Source organism: Nannospalax galili, unplaced genomic scaffold, assembly GCF_000622305.1.
Source record: "Nannospalax galili isolate Female #2095 unplaced genomic scaffold, S.galili_v1.0 scaffold767, whole genome shotgun sequence".
Taxonomy (NCBI): domain Eukaryota; kingdom Metazoa; phylum Chordata; class Mammalia; order Rodentia; family Spalacidae; genus Nannospalax; species Nannospalax galili.
The window spans coordinates 2,254,492-2,272,755 of NW_008357164.1; the positions used below are offsets into that span (position 1 = coordinate 2,254,492).

At 39.4% G+C, this 18,264-nt stretch overlaps 1 long non-coding RNA gene across 1 annotated transcript in view; it reads left to right on the forward strand.

The window, feature by feature from the left end:
* The first annotated feature begins 2,150 nt into the window (after positions 1 to 2,150).
* The window catches only part of LOC115067940, a 21,270-nt gene continuing 5,156 nt past the window's right edge, over positions 2,151 to 18,264 (forward strand). The window contains exons 1-2 of the long non-coding RNA XR_003847296.1: positions 2,151 to 2,420; positions 13,624 to 13,826. This is a non-coding gene — a long non-coding RNA (uncharacterized LOC115067940). The remainder of the gene's footprint in view (positions 2,421 to 13,623; positions 13,827 to 18,264) is intronic.

Consider the following 18,264-nt stretch of genomic DNA (forward strand, 5'->3'; position numbering starts at 1 on the left):
GGGGTCAGGGAAAAATATAGTGTGGAGGCAGCAGCCAAAGCTTCATATGATAGGTGTTTGTAGTTTGCTTTATTTACATGTGGTAGGGGGATCCTATCATCTGGCTATAGGGCAATGCCTAATTATCATATAGACAAAACCTGGGGGGAGTTTATTGCAGGTAACAATGCCAAAGGTCATGTTCCAAATAAGGCCAGGCACCCATGCTTGGAAGGCACTTTCCAGATAAGTCAGGCAGAGAGCAGGCAGCCCCCACTGAGAAAGGGAGTCCTCCATGTAACACTGAGCTCCTTAGAGCTCTCTGGACATGGTGGACTGCAACCTTAGCAGCAGGGTCCCCCAACAGTTTGTACTGTAGATAAGCTCAACTGAACCTTGTGCTTTTCCTGTAACCTCAGCATAGGACCATCAATCCTCACCACCCTTCCTTGATGTCAAATCAAAATGATACATGAATGCATGTTTGTATGTTTACACATCAAATTCTACAACAGTGCTTAGCTCACTGAAAACACCGAGAGAGAAAGTGAAAACATCAGTTTATAGTTGGTCAGACACAGAGCACATATGTTTGAGAGGCCCATGGAGCATAGAGGAACAATAGGGTAGAGAGAAAACTAATGCATCCCTCAACTCTCAACACTAAAGTTTCCTTATACAATAGAGTGCAATGCACAGAAGGCCACAAATGCTCAAGATTTAAAGAATAAGAGACTGCAGAGTGTAGGATAGGACTCCTATATGGAGCCTCACCCACCCATGGCTCAGGGGCCATTGAAGAAGGGATGGAAAGATTGTAAGACCCAGGGTTGGTTTATGAACACAGGGAAGCAGAGGCTTTCAGGCCACTGGAAGCTTGCACAGGTAAATTTGTGGCAATTGTGTCATTGAGCACAGGACCCATGTCAACTCAATTAAACAATGGCCCAAAGAGGAGGGCAGAAATGGGTGGCAGGCTCACACGAGACTGAAAACTATTGGAGACTGATTGCTACTGGGTGAGTGAGAGTATGCCTTACGTATGAACTCTAGATGGACTGATTAGATTCCAGTGGATGAATGTACACTGAATGACGTTTGGGTACAAATGCTTGACTGGATAGGACTTTACATGTATGGTCTAATACATGAGATCTGGTGGGAGAATGGGGAAGGTATGGATGGGGAGGAGGTCTCAATTTGATTAAGAACTCTTACATGAAATTACAAAAGCTCAATAAAAATATATATTAAAAAATTTCTGGGGGCTGGAGAGATTGCTCAGTGGTTGCAAAGACTGGTTGTTCTTGCAGAAGACCAGCATTCGAATCCCAGCATCCACATGGCAGCTAACAACTGTAACTCCAGTCTCAGGGGATTCGACAGCCTCTTCTGACCTCTGTGGGCATTTCACAACATGCGTGCACTTATGCAGGCAATACATGCATACACATAAAATACAAATAATAAGTAAGATTTTAAAAAAAGGTTTAAAAACATTTCTGTCATTTTCTAGATGGGAGATACAAAATACATTTATACGTACTGCTTCACGTACCTCTAAGTAAAAATACTAAATTATTTTTATTGTTCATAAATTGTTTTTATTCATTTTATTTGTATGAATGTATTGCCTTCGCATATCCAAGTGCACAGTGTTGTGCAATACCTTCAGAGGTCAGAAGAGGGCATTGGATCCCCTGGAAATGGAGTTACAAATGATTGTCAACCTTCATGTGGCTTCTGGGGACCAAACCCAGCTCCTATGCAAGAGCCATCACTGCTCTGAACCACTGAGACATCTCTCCTGCACTGCTAGATTATTTTTAATTCTAGCCCCAAACAATTTAAACCTTTGCAAGTAAGTGACTTTTGACGAAATAATGTCATTAACAAAACATTAGAGGTAATAAATATTTTCCTAAGTTCAGCAGAGGAAAAACATGAAATGAATTTTTTCCACACAGCTCGTGCTTTTCCCTCAAACCTCTACTGATGTTTTCTGACTTTCACTGTTTGGTAGCAGTTCCCAGAACTGGGACTCTGTTAGGCTGTGAAAAGAGGCCTTTGATACCCAAAAGGCTTTCACTCCCACTGCGGAAGTCTTTGTGTTGAAATTTTTCCCACTGGGACTCTGACTCACAGCTACATAGCACAAAGTTTAGGCATTTTTGTTGTTATTGTTTTAGAAACAGTCTTGTTGCAACTGACTGTGTTGAATTTAACTTAAGTATTAACTTTTCTTGTGTTTGCAGGGCACTATCATCAAAGATTCAGTCTGGTTTTCTTGCCAGTGCATACTGTGATGTCATTTCTGGAGATAAAATCGATGGCAATTGCACAGAAGTTAAAGTCCATGTTTCTGAGGTGGCACTGCTCACTTTTTCATTAGTAACTCTGCTGAGGACCTGTTTATTGCTGAATCAGTTATAAAATTCAAAGTAAGTACTTACAGAGACAACAGTCCAGTGTGTTTCATCTCTTGTATATAACTGATTATTATTTCGTTGATTTTTTATGAGGTGTATATGTATAAATGTGTGTGTATGAGCGCTATTGCCAGTGGGTTGGATTCAAGGGAAATTCTGGAGAGTTTATTGAGTTCTGTTCTTTGAGTTCTTGGGATCAAAATTATGTCATTACACTTGCATAGCAAACACTTTTACCTGCTAATACATTTCTGGCCCATAGAGATCTCAATTCTTATAGCACCTTACCTTTTAGTAAAAGCTATACACAATCAGCTTAAGTTAAAAAAGGTAATGAAAATCATGTACAATTATTATAGAACTCTAGTCCTGATTTTAGTATGTTTTATTAGAGTATATTTGAGGTAATTGTCAAAGGAAGGTCTCAGAACCCTTAAAGTCATCCTAACAAATATATTGCTTGACCATTAACATTATTTATTCTATGTATTCCTAGTACTTTTTTAGAGTTCCAGTCTTTATTAAAAACATTTTATCATAATTTCATACATATATATAGTGTACTTTGATGGTATTCATCCCCACTATCTTCTCCTATCCCCTTCAACCTCTCACCATACCCCGTTCTTCCCAGTAAGTCTCATGCCCCCCATTTTCATGTGGGTTTTAACACTTTTTAATAATGTAGAGTTGCCTTTCTGAGCATGGGTTGGAGGTTATTTACTTGAGCTAAAGTACTTACCATTGGTTATGCCACTGAGGAATATAAATCCTCCCACCCTGGTACCAGTAACTACCTAGAGCTCTTCAGGAGTAGATGTGGCCTTTTCAATTCCTCTGTGACCACATGGAGTGCTGATATTCGGTCTTGTGAAGGACTTCTGCACTAGATACTGTTGCTGTGACTTCATCGGTACCAAAGCAGCATGCTGTCCAGAAAGCATTTCATAGTACTCGTTCCCATTTTCTCGCTTTGAATTCTTTCACCAACTCTCCTTTGGAATTTGAAAAGTCATGCTGGAGGGGATAGAGACAGCCCTTTGAGCACTCAACAGTCACTTAGTTTAGCATTTTGACCAGCTGTGAATCTTTGCATTAGCTACGGCCCACAGCAAACACAAGCTTCACTGGCCAAGGCGGACCACAACACAAATCCATGAGTATAAGCATAAACATTTAGAAGGCAATTGAACATCGTCCACTTAGAACAAACCACAAACAGAAATAGGTTCTCCCCTAGGTCCTTCGACCTCCCCAACCATGAACCTTTGGCCATTAGATTAGAAGATAAGAATTCCTCCTGTAAAGTGAGGCTAAAATTCAATCACAAAAATGCTCTTTACTCCCATATTAGTCATGCCACTCTTGTACCACACACATCTTTCCTGGGCGGTTGGTACTGTTGCTCACAGAGTTGAGTGCTGGGAAGACCACTAAGTTGACTTTTTTCTCTCCAATGCCTCCATAGCACCTACCAGCACTATGAAAGCTAGCCAGCAATGGCGAAGCACCCAGATTAGTTGATTTGATCTCTTTTTGTCCTACATCCTAACTATGTGGTGTCTTAGTAATCATGTCTTGTATTCTAATTCCCGTGGACAATGAAGATTAATGGTAATAGCCTGGATTATGTGGAGACCACTTGCATCTGTCTTATCACAAATCTTGAGAAGATATACTACTCATGGCCATTGAAGTTTTGTTTAACATCATGTGGATTTGGGGAGACTCTTTATGTACTTACTCAGGATACTTCCCCTCTATCTCCTTTTTCTAAATTGAAGTTGTGTTTTAAAAATAGCTTTCATAATAGTAGATTTTCATGTTTTTTTCATGCATCTTTAGTTTAGGTTAATCCCTCCCTGGCCCCAGCTTTGTCTTCTGCATTCCCAAGCTTCATTCCCACTGATATCTTTCTACCTTTATTAATCCTCTCTTTAGTGGGAACAAATTTTTTGTGAATGTCTTCTAATTTTTTCTATTTGTTTGTTTTTGAGACAGGGTCTCTCTGAAACCCCAGCCTGCCTTGAACTCACTGCTTAGACCATGGTGGCCTGGATCTAACAAAGACCTGTCTGCCTCCCCACCCTAAATACTGAAGTTAAAGTCATGTGCCATCATGCCAGGCCTTTACCCAACCTTTTAACCAAAGCTAATGATGTATTTGAGATCATTTAACAATGTCACAGCTTCATTATACTGTAAAACATCTTACTACTCACTGGGCTCCTCTTGTAACCAAACATATGCTTTGATCCCTCATGTTCTTTTTGCCCTTGATCCAGAAGAATGTGTGTGTGTGTGTGTGTGTAGGCAGTTTAAAGGTGTGCATTTTACCATTTGTACTATAAACAAGAGGTAGCATTTGACTGGTAACATGTTTGTGTCTGTTGTTCTACATCAATAGGGGTCAGAAAGGGAAAATAACCTAAAGAGACAAGTTCTATTTTTCTTTCCCCATTTCACGATAGATACACTGCTTTAATACAGAGAAAGCAAGCCTTGTGTTTGAGAGAACAGTTTTAAGAACACAGATCTGGGGAACATAGGAGAAGTAAGTTCTCAGAAGAGATTGGACCACACTTCTGGTTTTAATGAATTCTAAGAGTTGGGCTGTTTTTTGTTCGTGTATCATTATAACGTGGCATCTCACTGCTGCAATGTTCATATCATATATGTTCCTCTATCCACATTCCATTATTGTATCTCCTTAGTCTCTTTCTGATGGCTCCTCTGTATAGCTTTCTGACTTCTACATGAATTCCAAGTTAAGCTCATAAAACTAAATTTGACACCAGCATCCTCATATATGAGATCACAAGTAACATTTTTCTTTCTTTGTCTGAGTTGTTTCTCACATTATTTCCTGAGCTACAGGAATCCTTTCAGAATGCCCATACAATGCCAATATCTTAGGGTGTTTTCACTCTTATTCTCTAGAAGTTTCAGAGAGCCAGTTGTTATATGAAGGTCTTTGTTATATTTGCAGCTAGTTTTTTGATAGACTGAGAGATGAAGATCAATTTCATTCTTCTTCATAGAGATATCCAATTTTACCAGCACCATTCTTTAAAGAGCTATCTTTTCTCTTTTCTCTGATTTTTTTTTTTTGCATTTTTGTCAAAGATCAGGAGGCTGTAGCTTTGTGGGCTTCTATCTGGGCCTTCTCTTTCCTTGAATTGATCTATGTATCTGTTTTTATTAGTGCTACTCTGAAGAATAACTTTGTATCACATATACTGATACTTCAAGCATCATTCTGATTGCTCAGGAGGGCTTTAGCTCTCTGTGGTCTTTATGTTTACATAACTCTATTAAGATATTTTTTTCTATTTCTGTGAAGAACAGTGATCAATATTGATGGAGATCACATAGAATTTGTAGATTGCTTTTGGTAGGGTGTCCATTTTCACAATATTAATTATTCTAATTCATAAGTTTAAAAACTATTTCCATCTTCACGTGTCTTTATCAGTTTCCTTCTTTATGAAAATTTGAATTATAGAGATTTTTCACTTCCTTGATTTAGTTCATACATTATTTTTTTTAACCCTATTTTAAGTGGTATTGCGTCCTTGATTTCTTTTTCAGCACGTGGATCTTTGGAATATAAGAAGTCTACAGATTTTCATATGCTAATTTTGTACCATGATCTCTGTTGAAAGTGTTTATCAGTTCTGATAGCTTTTCCTTGAAAGCTTAGGGTCTCTTATGCATAGACTCCTGCTATCTACAAATAAGGATATTTTCACTTCTTCCTTTCTGTTTACAATCCTTTTATTTTCTTCTCTTTTCTTATTGCCCAGGTTAAGACTTCAAACCCTTTATTGAATAAGATTGGAGAGAGAGGTCACCTTTGTTTTGTTCCTGATCTGAGTGGAAATGTTTCAAGATTTTTATTCTATTTAGCATGATGCTAACTGTAGGTCTGTCATAGATAGCCTTTACTATGTTGAGTTATGTTCCCTCTACTCCTAGTTTCTCTAGCATTCTTATAAGTGTGTTAGATTTTTAAAAATTTATTTACTTTATGTGAATGGTGTTATCCATGTATGTAAGTGCACCTGTGTCATACAGTGCCCACGAAGGACAGAAGAGGGATTTGGACACCCAGGAACTGAAATTACAGATGGTTGATAGCCATTATGTGGGTGCTGGGATTTGATCCTGAGTCTTCTGCAAGAACAGTCAGTGCTTGTAACTGTTGAGCCATCTCTCAGCCCCAAGTGTGTTGAGTTTTATCAAATGTACTTTTTATACCTTGTAAAATTATCATGGAATTACTCTGTTCTTGTGTCTATTTATTTGCATATGCTAAACATCCCTGCATCTCTAGAATTATTCAGTTCTCCTTGATGAATCGTCTTTTTTATGTGTTCCTGTGTTCTATTTCCCATGATTGGATTGATTTTTGCATCTATGTTTATTTGAGCTATTTTCCTTTAATTTCCTTTTTACTGTTGTTGTCATCTGGTTTTAGTGTCAGAATAATGTTAGCTTCATAAAAGGAGTTTAGATGTTTTATTTTCTTTGCTATTTTGTTGAATAACTTGAGAGGGATTAGTGTTAGTTAATTTTTAAAGCCCTGGTTGAATTTTGAACTGAATTTATGTGGACTTGGATTTTTTTTAAGGGAAAGGGAGATATTTAATTGCTATATCATTTATTTGCTTCTCACAAATTTGCTTAAATGCATTTTTGCAATTCTCTGAAATATTTTTCTGTGTAAGCAACATATGTTGATGATATAACATGCTCAGTTCCCTTCAAAAACCCACAGGATCCCCTAACCACATCCTCCTCTTAACTTCATGTCCACCTTCCACATTAACAACATTAATGTGGGCTGAAAAGATGGCTCAGTGGTCAAGAGCACTGGCTGCTATTGAAGAGGACATGGTTCAAATTCTAACACCTATATGGTGGACATCAACCATCTGTAACTCCACTTCCAGGGGATTCAAAGCCCTCTTCTGTCATCCATAGATACTGCAGGACACGGGTGCGTTTACATCCATACAGGCAATATACTCGTCCACATAAACAACGTAAATAAATAAATAATTAATTAAAATATTAATGTTCTTTAGACCGACTGAGTTGATTTAGAGCTGCTTATTGTGCATGGTGTGGGATCATTCAATAGGGCTGGGAACCTGTTAGTGGGAACAACCACAGAGCAAGAGACAGCCATCAACTGTGGTGGTGCCTCGTTACTCACATGAGGTACCATAATGTGGTAGTGTCTCATTAAAAAAAAAAGCTTACTCTTGGAGTGACTAAATCAAGAATAATCCCTGTTCCTTTTTACTTCTTTTGGAATGATTTTTTCTAACAAGAGACTTTTTTTGTCTTTATTCATACAGTACATCTAGCATGATGTGAAAAAGAAAAGAGGACCTTTGCTTTACTAGGGAAGGATTTCTTTTTTCTGACCCCTAGAAACCCAGAACTTCTTTTTCCTCTCTTAGAATGTATATTCTCACATGAATCATCCCGTGACTCTTGTGGCTCCAGGATTATGCACTACAAATGAGACTGCTTTCTGGGTTCCCTTGCTATAGAGCAAATAAGGCAGATGCTGATGAGACTCCATCCTCCTTAGGAAGATTTATTGATTCTTGGGAGGCCCTAATTTTTCCTCTTACACACCAGTAAGGAAAACTGACTGTCCCTCTCCCAGCATCCGTTAGTTTCCAGTAGATTCTCAGCTAGACCTGAAGCTTACAGTTTAACTCCCTCATCCATGCTGGGATTGTCTGTCTTGGGTTTTTATAGGACTTGTGCATGCTGTGGTAAATGGCTGTGGGTTCACATATACAACCAATTTATGCTGCCTAGACAACACAGTTTACTTGTATTCATCAACAACCGTTGTCTCTTAAAAATCTTTCTACTCCCTTTCCCAAAATGATCCCTGAATTTTTGGAGGAGAAGATGCAGTATAAGGTATCCCATTTGGTCCCAGACCACTCCATGATCTTTTAGTTTCTGCATGTTGACTATTTGTGGATCTCTATGTTAAAGTTTCAGTTGTTCTTGAGTCTTTTTTTCTCTAAATATATTCCCACACACCATTTACTGCTTAGAATATAAATGTGAGAAGACAGAAAACCTCGTTTGTCTACCTCCTAGTAGAATTTCCCTGCATCAGCCTCTGAATTTTCATTTTTCTTCTGTCATGATATGAAAAATGACTGCCTCATTCTGCTAAAGTCTGTTCATTCCACTGATGTAAATGATGCTATTTCATAGTAACCTTTGGCTTGTGCCATCTTTCCCCAGTTATTCTACTTTATTCTCTCTCATTCTCTATTCTTTCTCATTCTCTCTCTCTCTCTCTCTCTCTCTCTCTCTCTCATGTTGCTGAGAATGAATTGCAAGGTCATATAAATATTCAGGCCATGAACAACATTTCTAGTTCTACTTTTTATTTTTATGTATTTTTTTGGTCTTTCTGAGACAGGGTCTCCTGTAGCCCCAGCTGTCCTGGAACTCACTATGTAGACCAGGCTGGCCTTGAACTCACAGAGATCTGCCTGCCTCTGCCTCCCGAGTGCTGGGATTTAAAGCATGTGCTACCTTGCCTGTCCCTCTAGTGTAACTGCAGATTTTTGGAATAAAGGAGTCATTTGTCCTTATCAAGTGATGCTGGATAGTGGAAATGAGAGCACTGATGTTCACAACTGGGACAGCCACTCCAGTGCATACTCAGAGTGCATACACTTCAGTGCAGCTCAGAAAGTTGTTCTGGGAAAAAAATGCAAATCTACTCCAATTCCATGTGGTTTTTGTGGGGACTCAGGTTTGCTTTGCTTAGTGGGGGACCTGCTGGCTTCGGGGCAGAGGGCCTGGTCGGCGACAGAGTCAAACTCTGGGACCTGTGTCTTCCCAACAGGACAATTCATTTTAGAATTTAGATGGTTTTTATACATCCCAAGGAACTAGTAGTCACGTGGGATATGACAGTCACATACAAAGATTTAGGGTATAAAGAAACAGGATACTTAGTCTGTTAGTTGGCGCCAGAAGGATTCTTAAACTTTTACTCAAGGTTACCAATGCCCATCCAGTAATTTATTGGCCACAATGTTTTCTTTCTTAGAGCTAAAAGCATGGTAAACTTTTAGCTTTTAGCTCAGGAGTAAACCTTTAACCTGGCCTAATCTCTTAGCCAGGGATAGCTGAGTTATTTGTTTAGGACAAGGAGATGAGCTAAGGTTTGTTGACCAAGACGCTTTCCCACAGAGCAGGGAGCCTGCACTTTTATGACCAGGCCGCTTCCTCCTGCCAGCCCAACAGTGTTCTGCAAAGCAGGGATTATCAGAGCCACTGTTTTCAGTGTCACTCCCTTTTAGGAGAGAATGCAGCCTGGACCTATAAGTTTTAGGCTCACCTCACCCTAGGGCCTGGCATCTTGTTTTCCTACAGGTTTTGTCTTTATTTTTGATTCTTTTGAGACAAAGTCCTCTTGTAGTCCCAGCTGGCCTGGAACTTGCTATGTAGGCCAGGCTGGCATTGAACTCAGAGAAATCTGTCTGCTTCTGCCTCCCCAGTGCTGGGATTAAAGGTGTGCATGGCTTTTGTGTTATTCTGAATCCCAAAGGACAGCAATAATTTATTTACAAATTTTCCTCACAAGATTAAAAAAACTAAAGCCAAAAGAGAGAGCACCTGAACTTGACAGGGAAAAGACATGGTCCAGAATAGAGGGGAGGAATTAGAGGTAAGGGAATGGGGGGTGTATCAAGTTCTAACCTGTGGGATTTATCTCTTTACAGCTTGCTTGTCCATGGTGGAAATTAAGATTAAATCAGAAAATATGACATGCCATGGCACTTAAGAGAAGCCTTTATATATTTTTACATCTTCACTTACATTTGGTTACTAATAAAATTCCCCAATAATGCTTGTTAGTTGATGAGCCAATCATGACAAGGTTGTGTCAAAACCAATATAGCTACCAGATAAATCTTTAAAGGGGAAAGATAGAGTGGTGGTGTTGTTTGGGGGAAGCAGAGAAGATAAGACCAAATGGGAAAAAGAAAATTAGAAAAAGAAACGTGAAGCAAATTCTCGGTTGAGATTCTTTTTAATCCCATTTGCTCTCCTTGGGCACACGCAAAAACATTCCTGAGAAACAGAGAATATAGACAATGGAAAGTGAGGAATGGACTAACAGAACATCAGAGTGATTATACTGACTGGGAACAGAGCATAAGTTTATAACACTATCAGCAGGATCAATACCAAAGATAACAATAAAGTGTTATAATACTATATCAACCAAATACATTGATATTTCATTGTAAGGATACACTAAGATAACTGCATTATTTGCAGCAACTTGTTTACTCATGAAAACAGCTTTTGGGCGTGTACTTTACTTTCCTTATTCATATTAGTAGATAAACTAAATTAACAGAGGTTACTTTAGATCATCGGTAAGTTAAACGTAGAGGTACTTTACAGGGTCCTGATTGGTAGAAAGTACTGACTTACAAAGTGTAGCTTACCAGACTCTCAATGTCCTTCTCCGAATGACTACATTTTACTAATTGAAGCCATCAGGTATGAAGTACAGGTGGTACCTTTTTCCCTCTATTTTCTCAGCCTTTTCCACTAGCTCTGTATCATCCACTGTCTAGTCAAACTTCTATTCGGATTCCAGTCTAGCTTGCCTCTTGAATTTATTGCACTTTTTCATCCTTACTTGCTTTGCAAAGCTACTGTCAGATAATGAAATACTTCTCTATACTGAAAGCACCTCTTTCTCCTTTCTTTCCTATTCCTTTAACTTCCTTTATTTTATTTATTTAGTTATTTTACTATTTTATTATTTTTATTTTATGTGTATGAGTGTATTGCTTGAATGTGTGTAAGTACACAGTGTCTTGCAATGCCCATGGGGGTCAGAAGAGGACGTCGAATCCCCTGGAACTGGAGTTATGGACTGCCCTGTAGGTGCTAGGAATTGAGTCCCAGTCCTCTACAAGAACGGTCAGTATTCTTAGCCATTGACCCATCTCTCCAGCTCCCCTTAACTTCCTTTATATAAATGTCTGGGCCTTGTCCAAACTTACGACTTTGCATTGAACTTTGTTTTGATACCTTGTCAGGTGTCAAGATTCAGGTTTGAAGGCCTGGTAATATAGTCAGTGTTCATTGGCTGTACACAGCAAATGCCAAGGGCTGTCAGCTGGTCTGTCCATTGTCTATTGATTCAATTCAGTAGCAAAAGTTCTGTTTACCATTCCTAGAACTGTGATTGCTATGTTAAAAACTCCTAACACTCTTTGCTTCTCTCTTCATATCAACATATTTTAGTGTTTGTGTGTGGGGTAGACTGTTATTTCTGTGCACGTGTCTGTATGTGTGCATGCTCATGTTTGCATGTGTTGAAGCCAGAGATGAAGTTTCATATCTTGCTCTATCACTCTCTGATTATGCACCTCAGGATTGCTCTCTGTGCTTGAAGCTTGTCTTCATGGCTACACTAGCAAGCCATGCAAGGTTAACAGGCATGTATGACCATGTTGGCAGTTACATGGGTCCTTGGAAGTCAAGCTCCGATACTTATGCTGTCAGTTATTATGAGCTAATTCCCAGCCCCTGGAAAACTGTTTCATTGTGGTCATTCACCACCCCTGGCTCTTATAGTCTTTCTGCCCCCTCTTCTACAAGGGACCCTGAATCCCGTGTGGCGGAGGTTTGATATAGGAGTCTGATCCAGGGACACACAGTCTGTAGTTTCTTATTTTTTCACTTTGGCCATTTGTGGCCTTTTGTGTTTGTTGCCCTGTGTTGAATGAGGAGTGACTCACTGATGAGTGTTGGGAGATACATTAACACTCTCTCTACCCCTTGCTCTGCTGTGGTTTGTAAGCTTTAGGTGCAGAGGTTCCATTGTAGATGTTTCACATAGGGTTTGATATCTCATAGACACTTATTCTCTGTGTTTGACCAGTTATGGAACTTTGTAATAGTCTGTTGCAGAAAGAAACTTTTTTCATGAGTGGTCAGAGGTATACTTTTGTAAGATCAAATATATGTATATAGCATAGTAAGAAATAACTTTTCTATAGGAATGTGACAGTCATATGTATTTCTCTAGGATCTATAATCTCTCTGTTCATGTGTATTTGCCTTGTTTATAATACCATGTATGCGTTTCCTCCAATTGAGCAGGCTTTAAGTCCAATTAGATAGCTGTTGATTACCACCCAGATAAAAGTGCCACTACTGTACCAATAAAGATAGAGTGCTGTGTCAGTCATTGTTGTGGTTATTAGGCTTTGAAGCTGGGGTTGGGCCACTGAATGATTTTATCCATTAGCATCTTGCATAGTGTCCTCCAGAGCTATGTGAATTCATCTTCAGGGATGAGGCTTCCACTTCAGTTCCAGCTTCATTGCTCCAAGTCCTGTGTATGAAGTGTGTTCTGTTTTCAGCAATAGCAAAGAGGAAGTCCATTGAGTGGTAGAAAATACCAGCTACACATCTGACAGAGGATTACTACCCAGAATGTACAAATACCTCAGAGAATAAAGAATCAAGAAAACAAATGACCCAATTAAAAGATGAGCTGTGGATCTGAAACCAGAGCTCCAATTCAGAACATATATGCAAAACAGTATTTATATTTGTAACTATGACATCTTCTTTAAGGATTATTCTTTCAGGAAGTAATGGAAGCATTTCAGTTTTATATGGTTTCATTTAGTGTGTGTGTGTGTGTGTGTGTGTGTGTGTGTGTGTGTGTGTGTGTGTGTGTGTGTGTGTGTGTGTGTGTGTATCTCTGGGCAAAAGCATGCTACAATGAAAGTGTGGAGGTGGGAGGACAACCTACAGAAGTCAATTCTTTCCTAGGAAATGGGTCTAACAGATTGAACTTGAGTCCCCGTGGGTGAAAGGACGTTTACCTGATGTTCCATCTTGTCAACCTTCAGTTCTGTCATTCTGAATTCCAAAGACATCAAGGGTTTTTTTGTAGATTTTCTCCACAAGAGAGAAATATTATTTCTTTTTTTCAAAGTCTAATCTACAGGGTTTCCAACCCTTTAGATTGCTTATGTGAGGTGAAAATTAGGAAGAAATGAGAAAATATGTGATGATATCTGGTACTTAGTAGAAGGATATTATATGTTTGTATGTCTTCAGTTGTGCTAACAAAATTCCTTAAATTGTGACTGCAAGTTATATATTGTTTTAATAGTATACTAAAGGCACTGGTAAAATTTGGTTAAAAGAACAGCTCAACATTAATTGATGAGGCAGTGAAGAGACTTGTATGTCAAAACCAATACGAATGTGCCAGAAATCCTACAAAGGGAAAGATAGAGTGCTGGTGTGGAGGAAGACAGAAGAAAAGAAAGAATGAAAAAGGGAAAAATCATAAGAAATATGCAGCAGAATTGGGTAAGATTCCTTTTTATTCCCATTTGCTCTCTTTGGCCATATAAAAATATTTCTGATAAGCAGAGAAGATGTTTACACATTGGAAAATGGAATAGAATGACAGAATATCAAAGTGATTACACTGAAAGTGGGAACAGAACATGTGCTTATAACAGCACTAACACTATAATGCAGTGATAACAGCATTTCATCAGTTAAGCATATTTATATTTCTCTGTAACCATGCACTAGGATAATAGCATTATTTGGCTTAACTTGTATGCTTATGATAACTCTTAGAAACACAATTTACTTTTCTAGTTTCTATTAATAAGTTACAATCTCAGAGGTTACTTTTGAGCATAATTGAGTTAAACTGTGGGTTACATTCCAGAGTTCGTATTGCTGAACAGGTCAGGATTTTAAAAGTGTATCTTACCTTACTCTAAAAGTCAAGTTCTAAACTATTACATTTTAGCATTTGGAATGATAAAGTGTGAAGATCATATAAAAACTTCATTCTGTAACTTTCTCAGCTCTTTACCAGATCAGCATCCTGGCACCTCCTGTAGTCATGTTTCTCTGCTCTTTTTTCTAATAGACACATATGGCTGTACTTTCCATTTCCTCCCTACACAATTCTGAAAGCAGTTCTCAGATACTGAGTGATTTCTCCGTATTGAAGATTCCGCCTTCTTTTCTCTTTCTTATTCCTTTGCCATCATTTATATAATCAATAGATTTTGTAGAAAGTTAAGTCTGTACATTTAAATTATTTTTGTTACCTTGTCATCTGGCAAGATGTTTGTTTGAACCCTGATAATATAGCCAGTGTTCATTGGATGTACACAGCAAATGTCAAGGGATAGCATCTTTATGTTTGGTATCCTTGCTCAATTAATATTACAAGTTTTGTGTCATTCCTAAAATTAGCAATGCCCAACCATATCTGCATCTTTCCATATAACTACTTATTTTTAATGTGTGTTGTATGTGTGTGTATGTGTGTCTTGGGTATATACTCCCATTTGTCTATGTTTTGAGGTCAGGGAAGGAAGTCATTAACCTGTTCTATCACTCTCCAACTTATCCAATTTCAGAGAACATGAAACTGATATATTGACCAATCTAGTTGGCCAGGAGCTCCTAGGTGCCTCCAGGTTTGACTCCAAATGCTGAGGCTATAGTTACTCAGGGCTGTGTCAGAAATACATGAGGGCTGGCAGTTGAAAATCTTGCCCTCCTGCTTGCTGACAAGTGCACTTCGACACTGAGCCATCCTCACACCTCTTCGTGTCTGCCCTTCAAACCCATGGTTTTACTTCTGTGGGTTTAAATGTGATACCTCTAGCTCAGGACACCCTGTAATAGTTCTTTAATTCCAAACCAGTTTTCCCCTCAATGCTCTGTAAGTGACTAAGACAGTTCATTATTCTGTTCACCAAAAGTTTAAATAACACAGTCTACTTTGACTCTTTCTTTCTCTACCGTTGCCTTGAATCTAATTAGCAAGCATTTCTGTCGTCATTCTGCACCAAATCTTTGACTCCTTCCTTGGAATCAGTCCCTCTTGTCTCCTATTTTCCCCATCCTTTGTTCCACCTTTCCATTTTCCTCCTCCCTTCCCTACCTTTTCCCTCTACCTTTAGATCCTTTGCTCACTACTTTCTACCCTGTGATAGTCAGAAAGCTCTAGAACAGGAGGATCAGTTAAATAAATATATGTTCAAAGGGTGTTTATTATAGGGCATTAATGATACAGTCTGGGCAGTACAAAAGTGGCTTTATTGACATCAGTGAGGATGAAAACCGGTAATTGTTCAGTCCACATGGCAAAATGCCTCATTAGCCCCAATCTGGCACTGAAATCCTGGAAAGTTTGGGAGAGCCATTGGATTGTAGTATACACTGGATAGCTAAAGAACCTAGGTTTTGATATTAGCAATGGATGGCAGCAAAAACAGCAGCAACAGAGTTGATGAACTCACCAGCAAGACACAAAGATAAGCAGGCAAAAGCAGAAGCATTTGTCTCTGACTTCCTCATATAGAGACTGTTGCTACTGGAAGTTGCTGTACATACTTAGGGTGTTTTTATATTTTCGTTAACCTAATCAAGAAAATCCCTCACAGGATTGTCTAGAAGCTGACCTAATCTATGTAATTCCTCTAGAGGTGTCCAGAGGTTTACTCCCTGAATGAGTCTAGATCTTGTGAAGGTGACAGGCTATATTAACCATTTAACCGCTTGTCTGCTCCATTCTCCTCCCATCCTCTTTCCTCTGGTTTACTTTTCCTCTCCTCCACTATTGGTTAATTTTCTTGCTGCAGTGACAAAATACTTGTAAAGAAGCATCCTGGAAGTTGAAAAGTGGGTCTCCCCTCATTTCAAGGTGACACAGGGAAAGCACGGGAGCAGGAATGGAAGGTTGCTGGCCACATTGCATCCATAGTCACAAAGAGAGAAATAAAGTAGGATTAGCCTGGAATACTTCAATGTCTGCCCACCAAGACACACTTCTTTCAGTAAGGCTCTACCTCCAAAATGTTCCACAAGCTTCCCTAAGTAGCATACAGACTATCAAGCAAGTATTCAAACATATGAACTTATTGGGGAAATTTTTAACTTCAAAGGATAACATTCTGCCTATAGCCCTCAATAGCTTATGCTCAAGTCACAATGCAAAATTTCATTCATTCAATCCACTTCCCTATTATCTTTAACCATCTCAATACTATCCAAAAGTATAAAGTCTTCTGAGACTCGATAAAATGTCCTATCTCGGAGCCCTTATAGCGTAAAATAGAATGAATGACATACTTTTAATGTACAGTGGTACAGAATCACCATTCATCTTGGCTATAGCAAGGAATGATCAGGACAAAAGAGGACTAAAACATAGGACAGAAAATATCAAATATTGCAGCTCCCTCCATCTAGGATTCAGGATGAAATCACTTGGGATAATAACCTCATGATATCCATAGCCCCAGCTCTGCTTACTGAGGCACATAGCCTCTCTCTTGAGCTGGTTGCACACTGCAAACATTGCTTTCCTCAGCAGACACCCCAAGGTTCTACCTTCTGCAACATTCTGGGATTTCTACTGCAACTTTGGCTTCACATCCCCAGCTTTATGCAGGGTCCTCCCAAGGCTGTCTTTCAGGAACTCCAACTCTGCCATATATAATGTGGCCTTGGGCACCCTGAAATGGTACTGGAAGATTCTATAACATCCTCAGTCTTGCCTCTGCTTACTAAACTACCACCAACTAGTTGCATGAGTGCATTGCCTGCATGTAGATAGGTGCACTTGTGTCACCCAAGAAAATATTTATACTGAGTTTAAATGTGCCAACTTCTGCTACCACCCTGAGACAGAGCCTGACCCTTCTAGAACACAGAAGCAAGCTTCTGTGTTCTGGCTGTGGGAAATGCTGTCTTTGCTTTCCAGGCAAAGGGAGCCGCTTCGTACACATTCTGCACTTAGGTTCTGTACTTTCAGGTGAGTATGTATTTTCATAATTTGAAACCTAAGATGGACAGAATCTTGCTTCACAGCATCTTTCTTATTGTCCTTGCACAGATAGGAAGTTTCTCTGTTTCAATTACAATGATTTTTTTATCACTTCCCTGGTCTGGAACTTTAAATTTTTTTGGAATTTTTTTCTTCTATAAAATTTTTTAACAGTTGTTACTCCACTGGTTTTGTTTCACACCTTTTGCTACTAGTTGCTCTTTATCAAGGCCTATCTGGATAAGAAAAGTAATCAATGACTGTTCCACATCATTAATGCTTTCCTGTCTTAAAAAATATTTTTGACTCCTATCCTCAGGCCTCTTGGGGTAAGTCTATAGCACAGCCCTCCGCTCCTTGACTCCCCAAGCCACATTCACCCTTCCATCTCCCCCACTGTTCTCTACTCCTAGTTTGGGCCCTGCGCCATTCCTAGTCTTGGGGCCACAGACACCTGGGAACCAATACTGCTTCCTGATGCTTTTCACCCAGATCAACTTAGAGCCTTTCTTGGGCCCCAGAAGCACCACTTCTGGACCTGGCCCCCACCCTCACCTCTCTCTGCTTCCCTGGTCCTGCAACACTTGCCAGCCTCTTTCTGGGGGCTGACAGCCTCTTTCTGGGACTCCGAGGCTTACCTTTCCTCTCCCTGATGCTTTGCATCCAGTACAACCCAGATACTCAATCCACTCCCTGGGAAATCTTGGGGCTTCTTCCCACCCCATCTGCCTTTACATCCCTGCATGTTGCAGCCATGGCCAGGGTCTCAGGTCAGTCCAACACCCAAGTTCCTGAGGCGAAAATCATTCTTAAAAGATTCCAGACCTAAGGAGAAAGTCTGAAACCTTCTGACCCACATTGGAATTGGGCCACTGTGGAACTCCTGAAAACAAAATCAATGAGGCCATGACAATATAAAATCAAAAGAGAGAACCAGAAGCT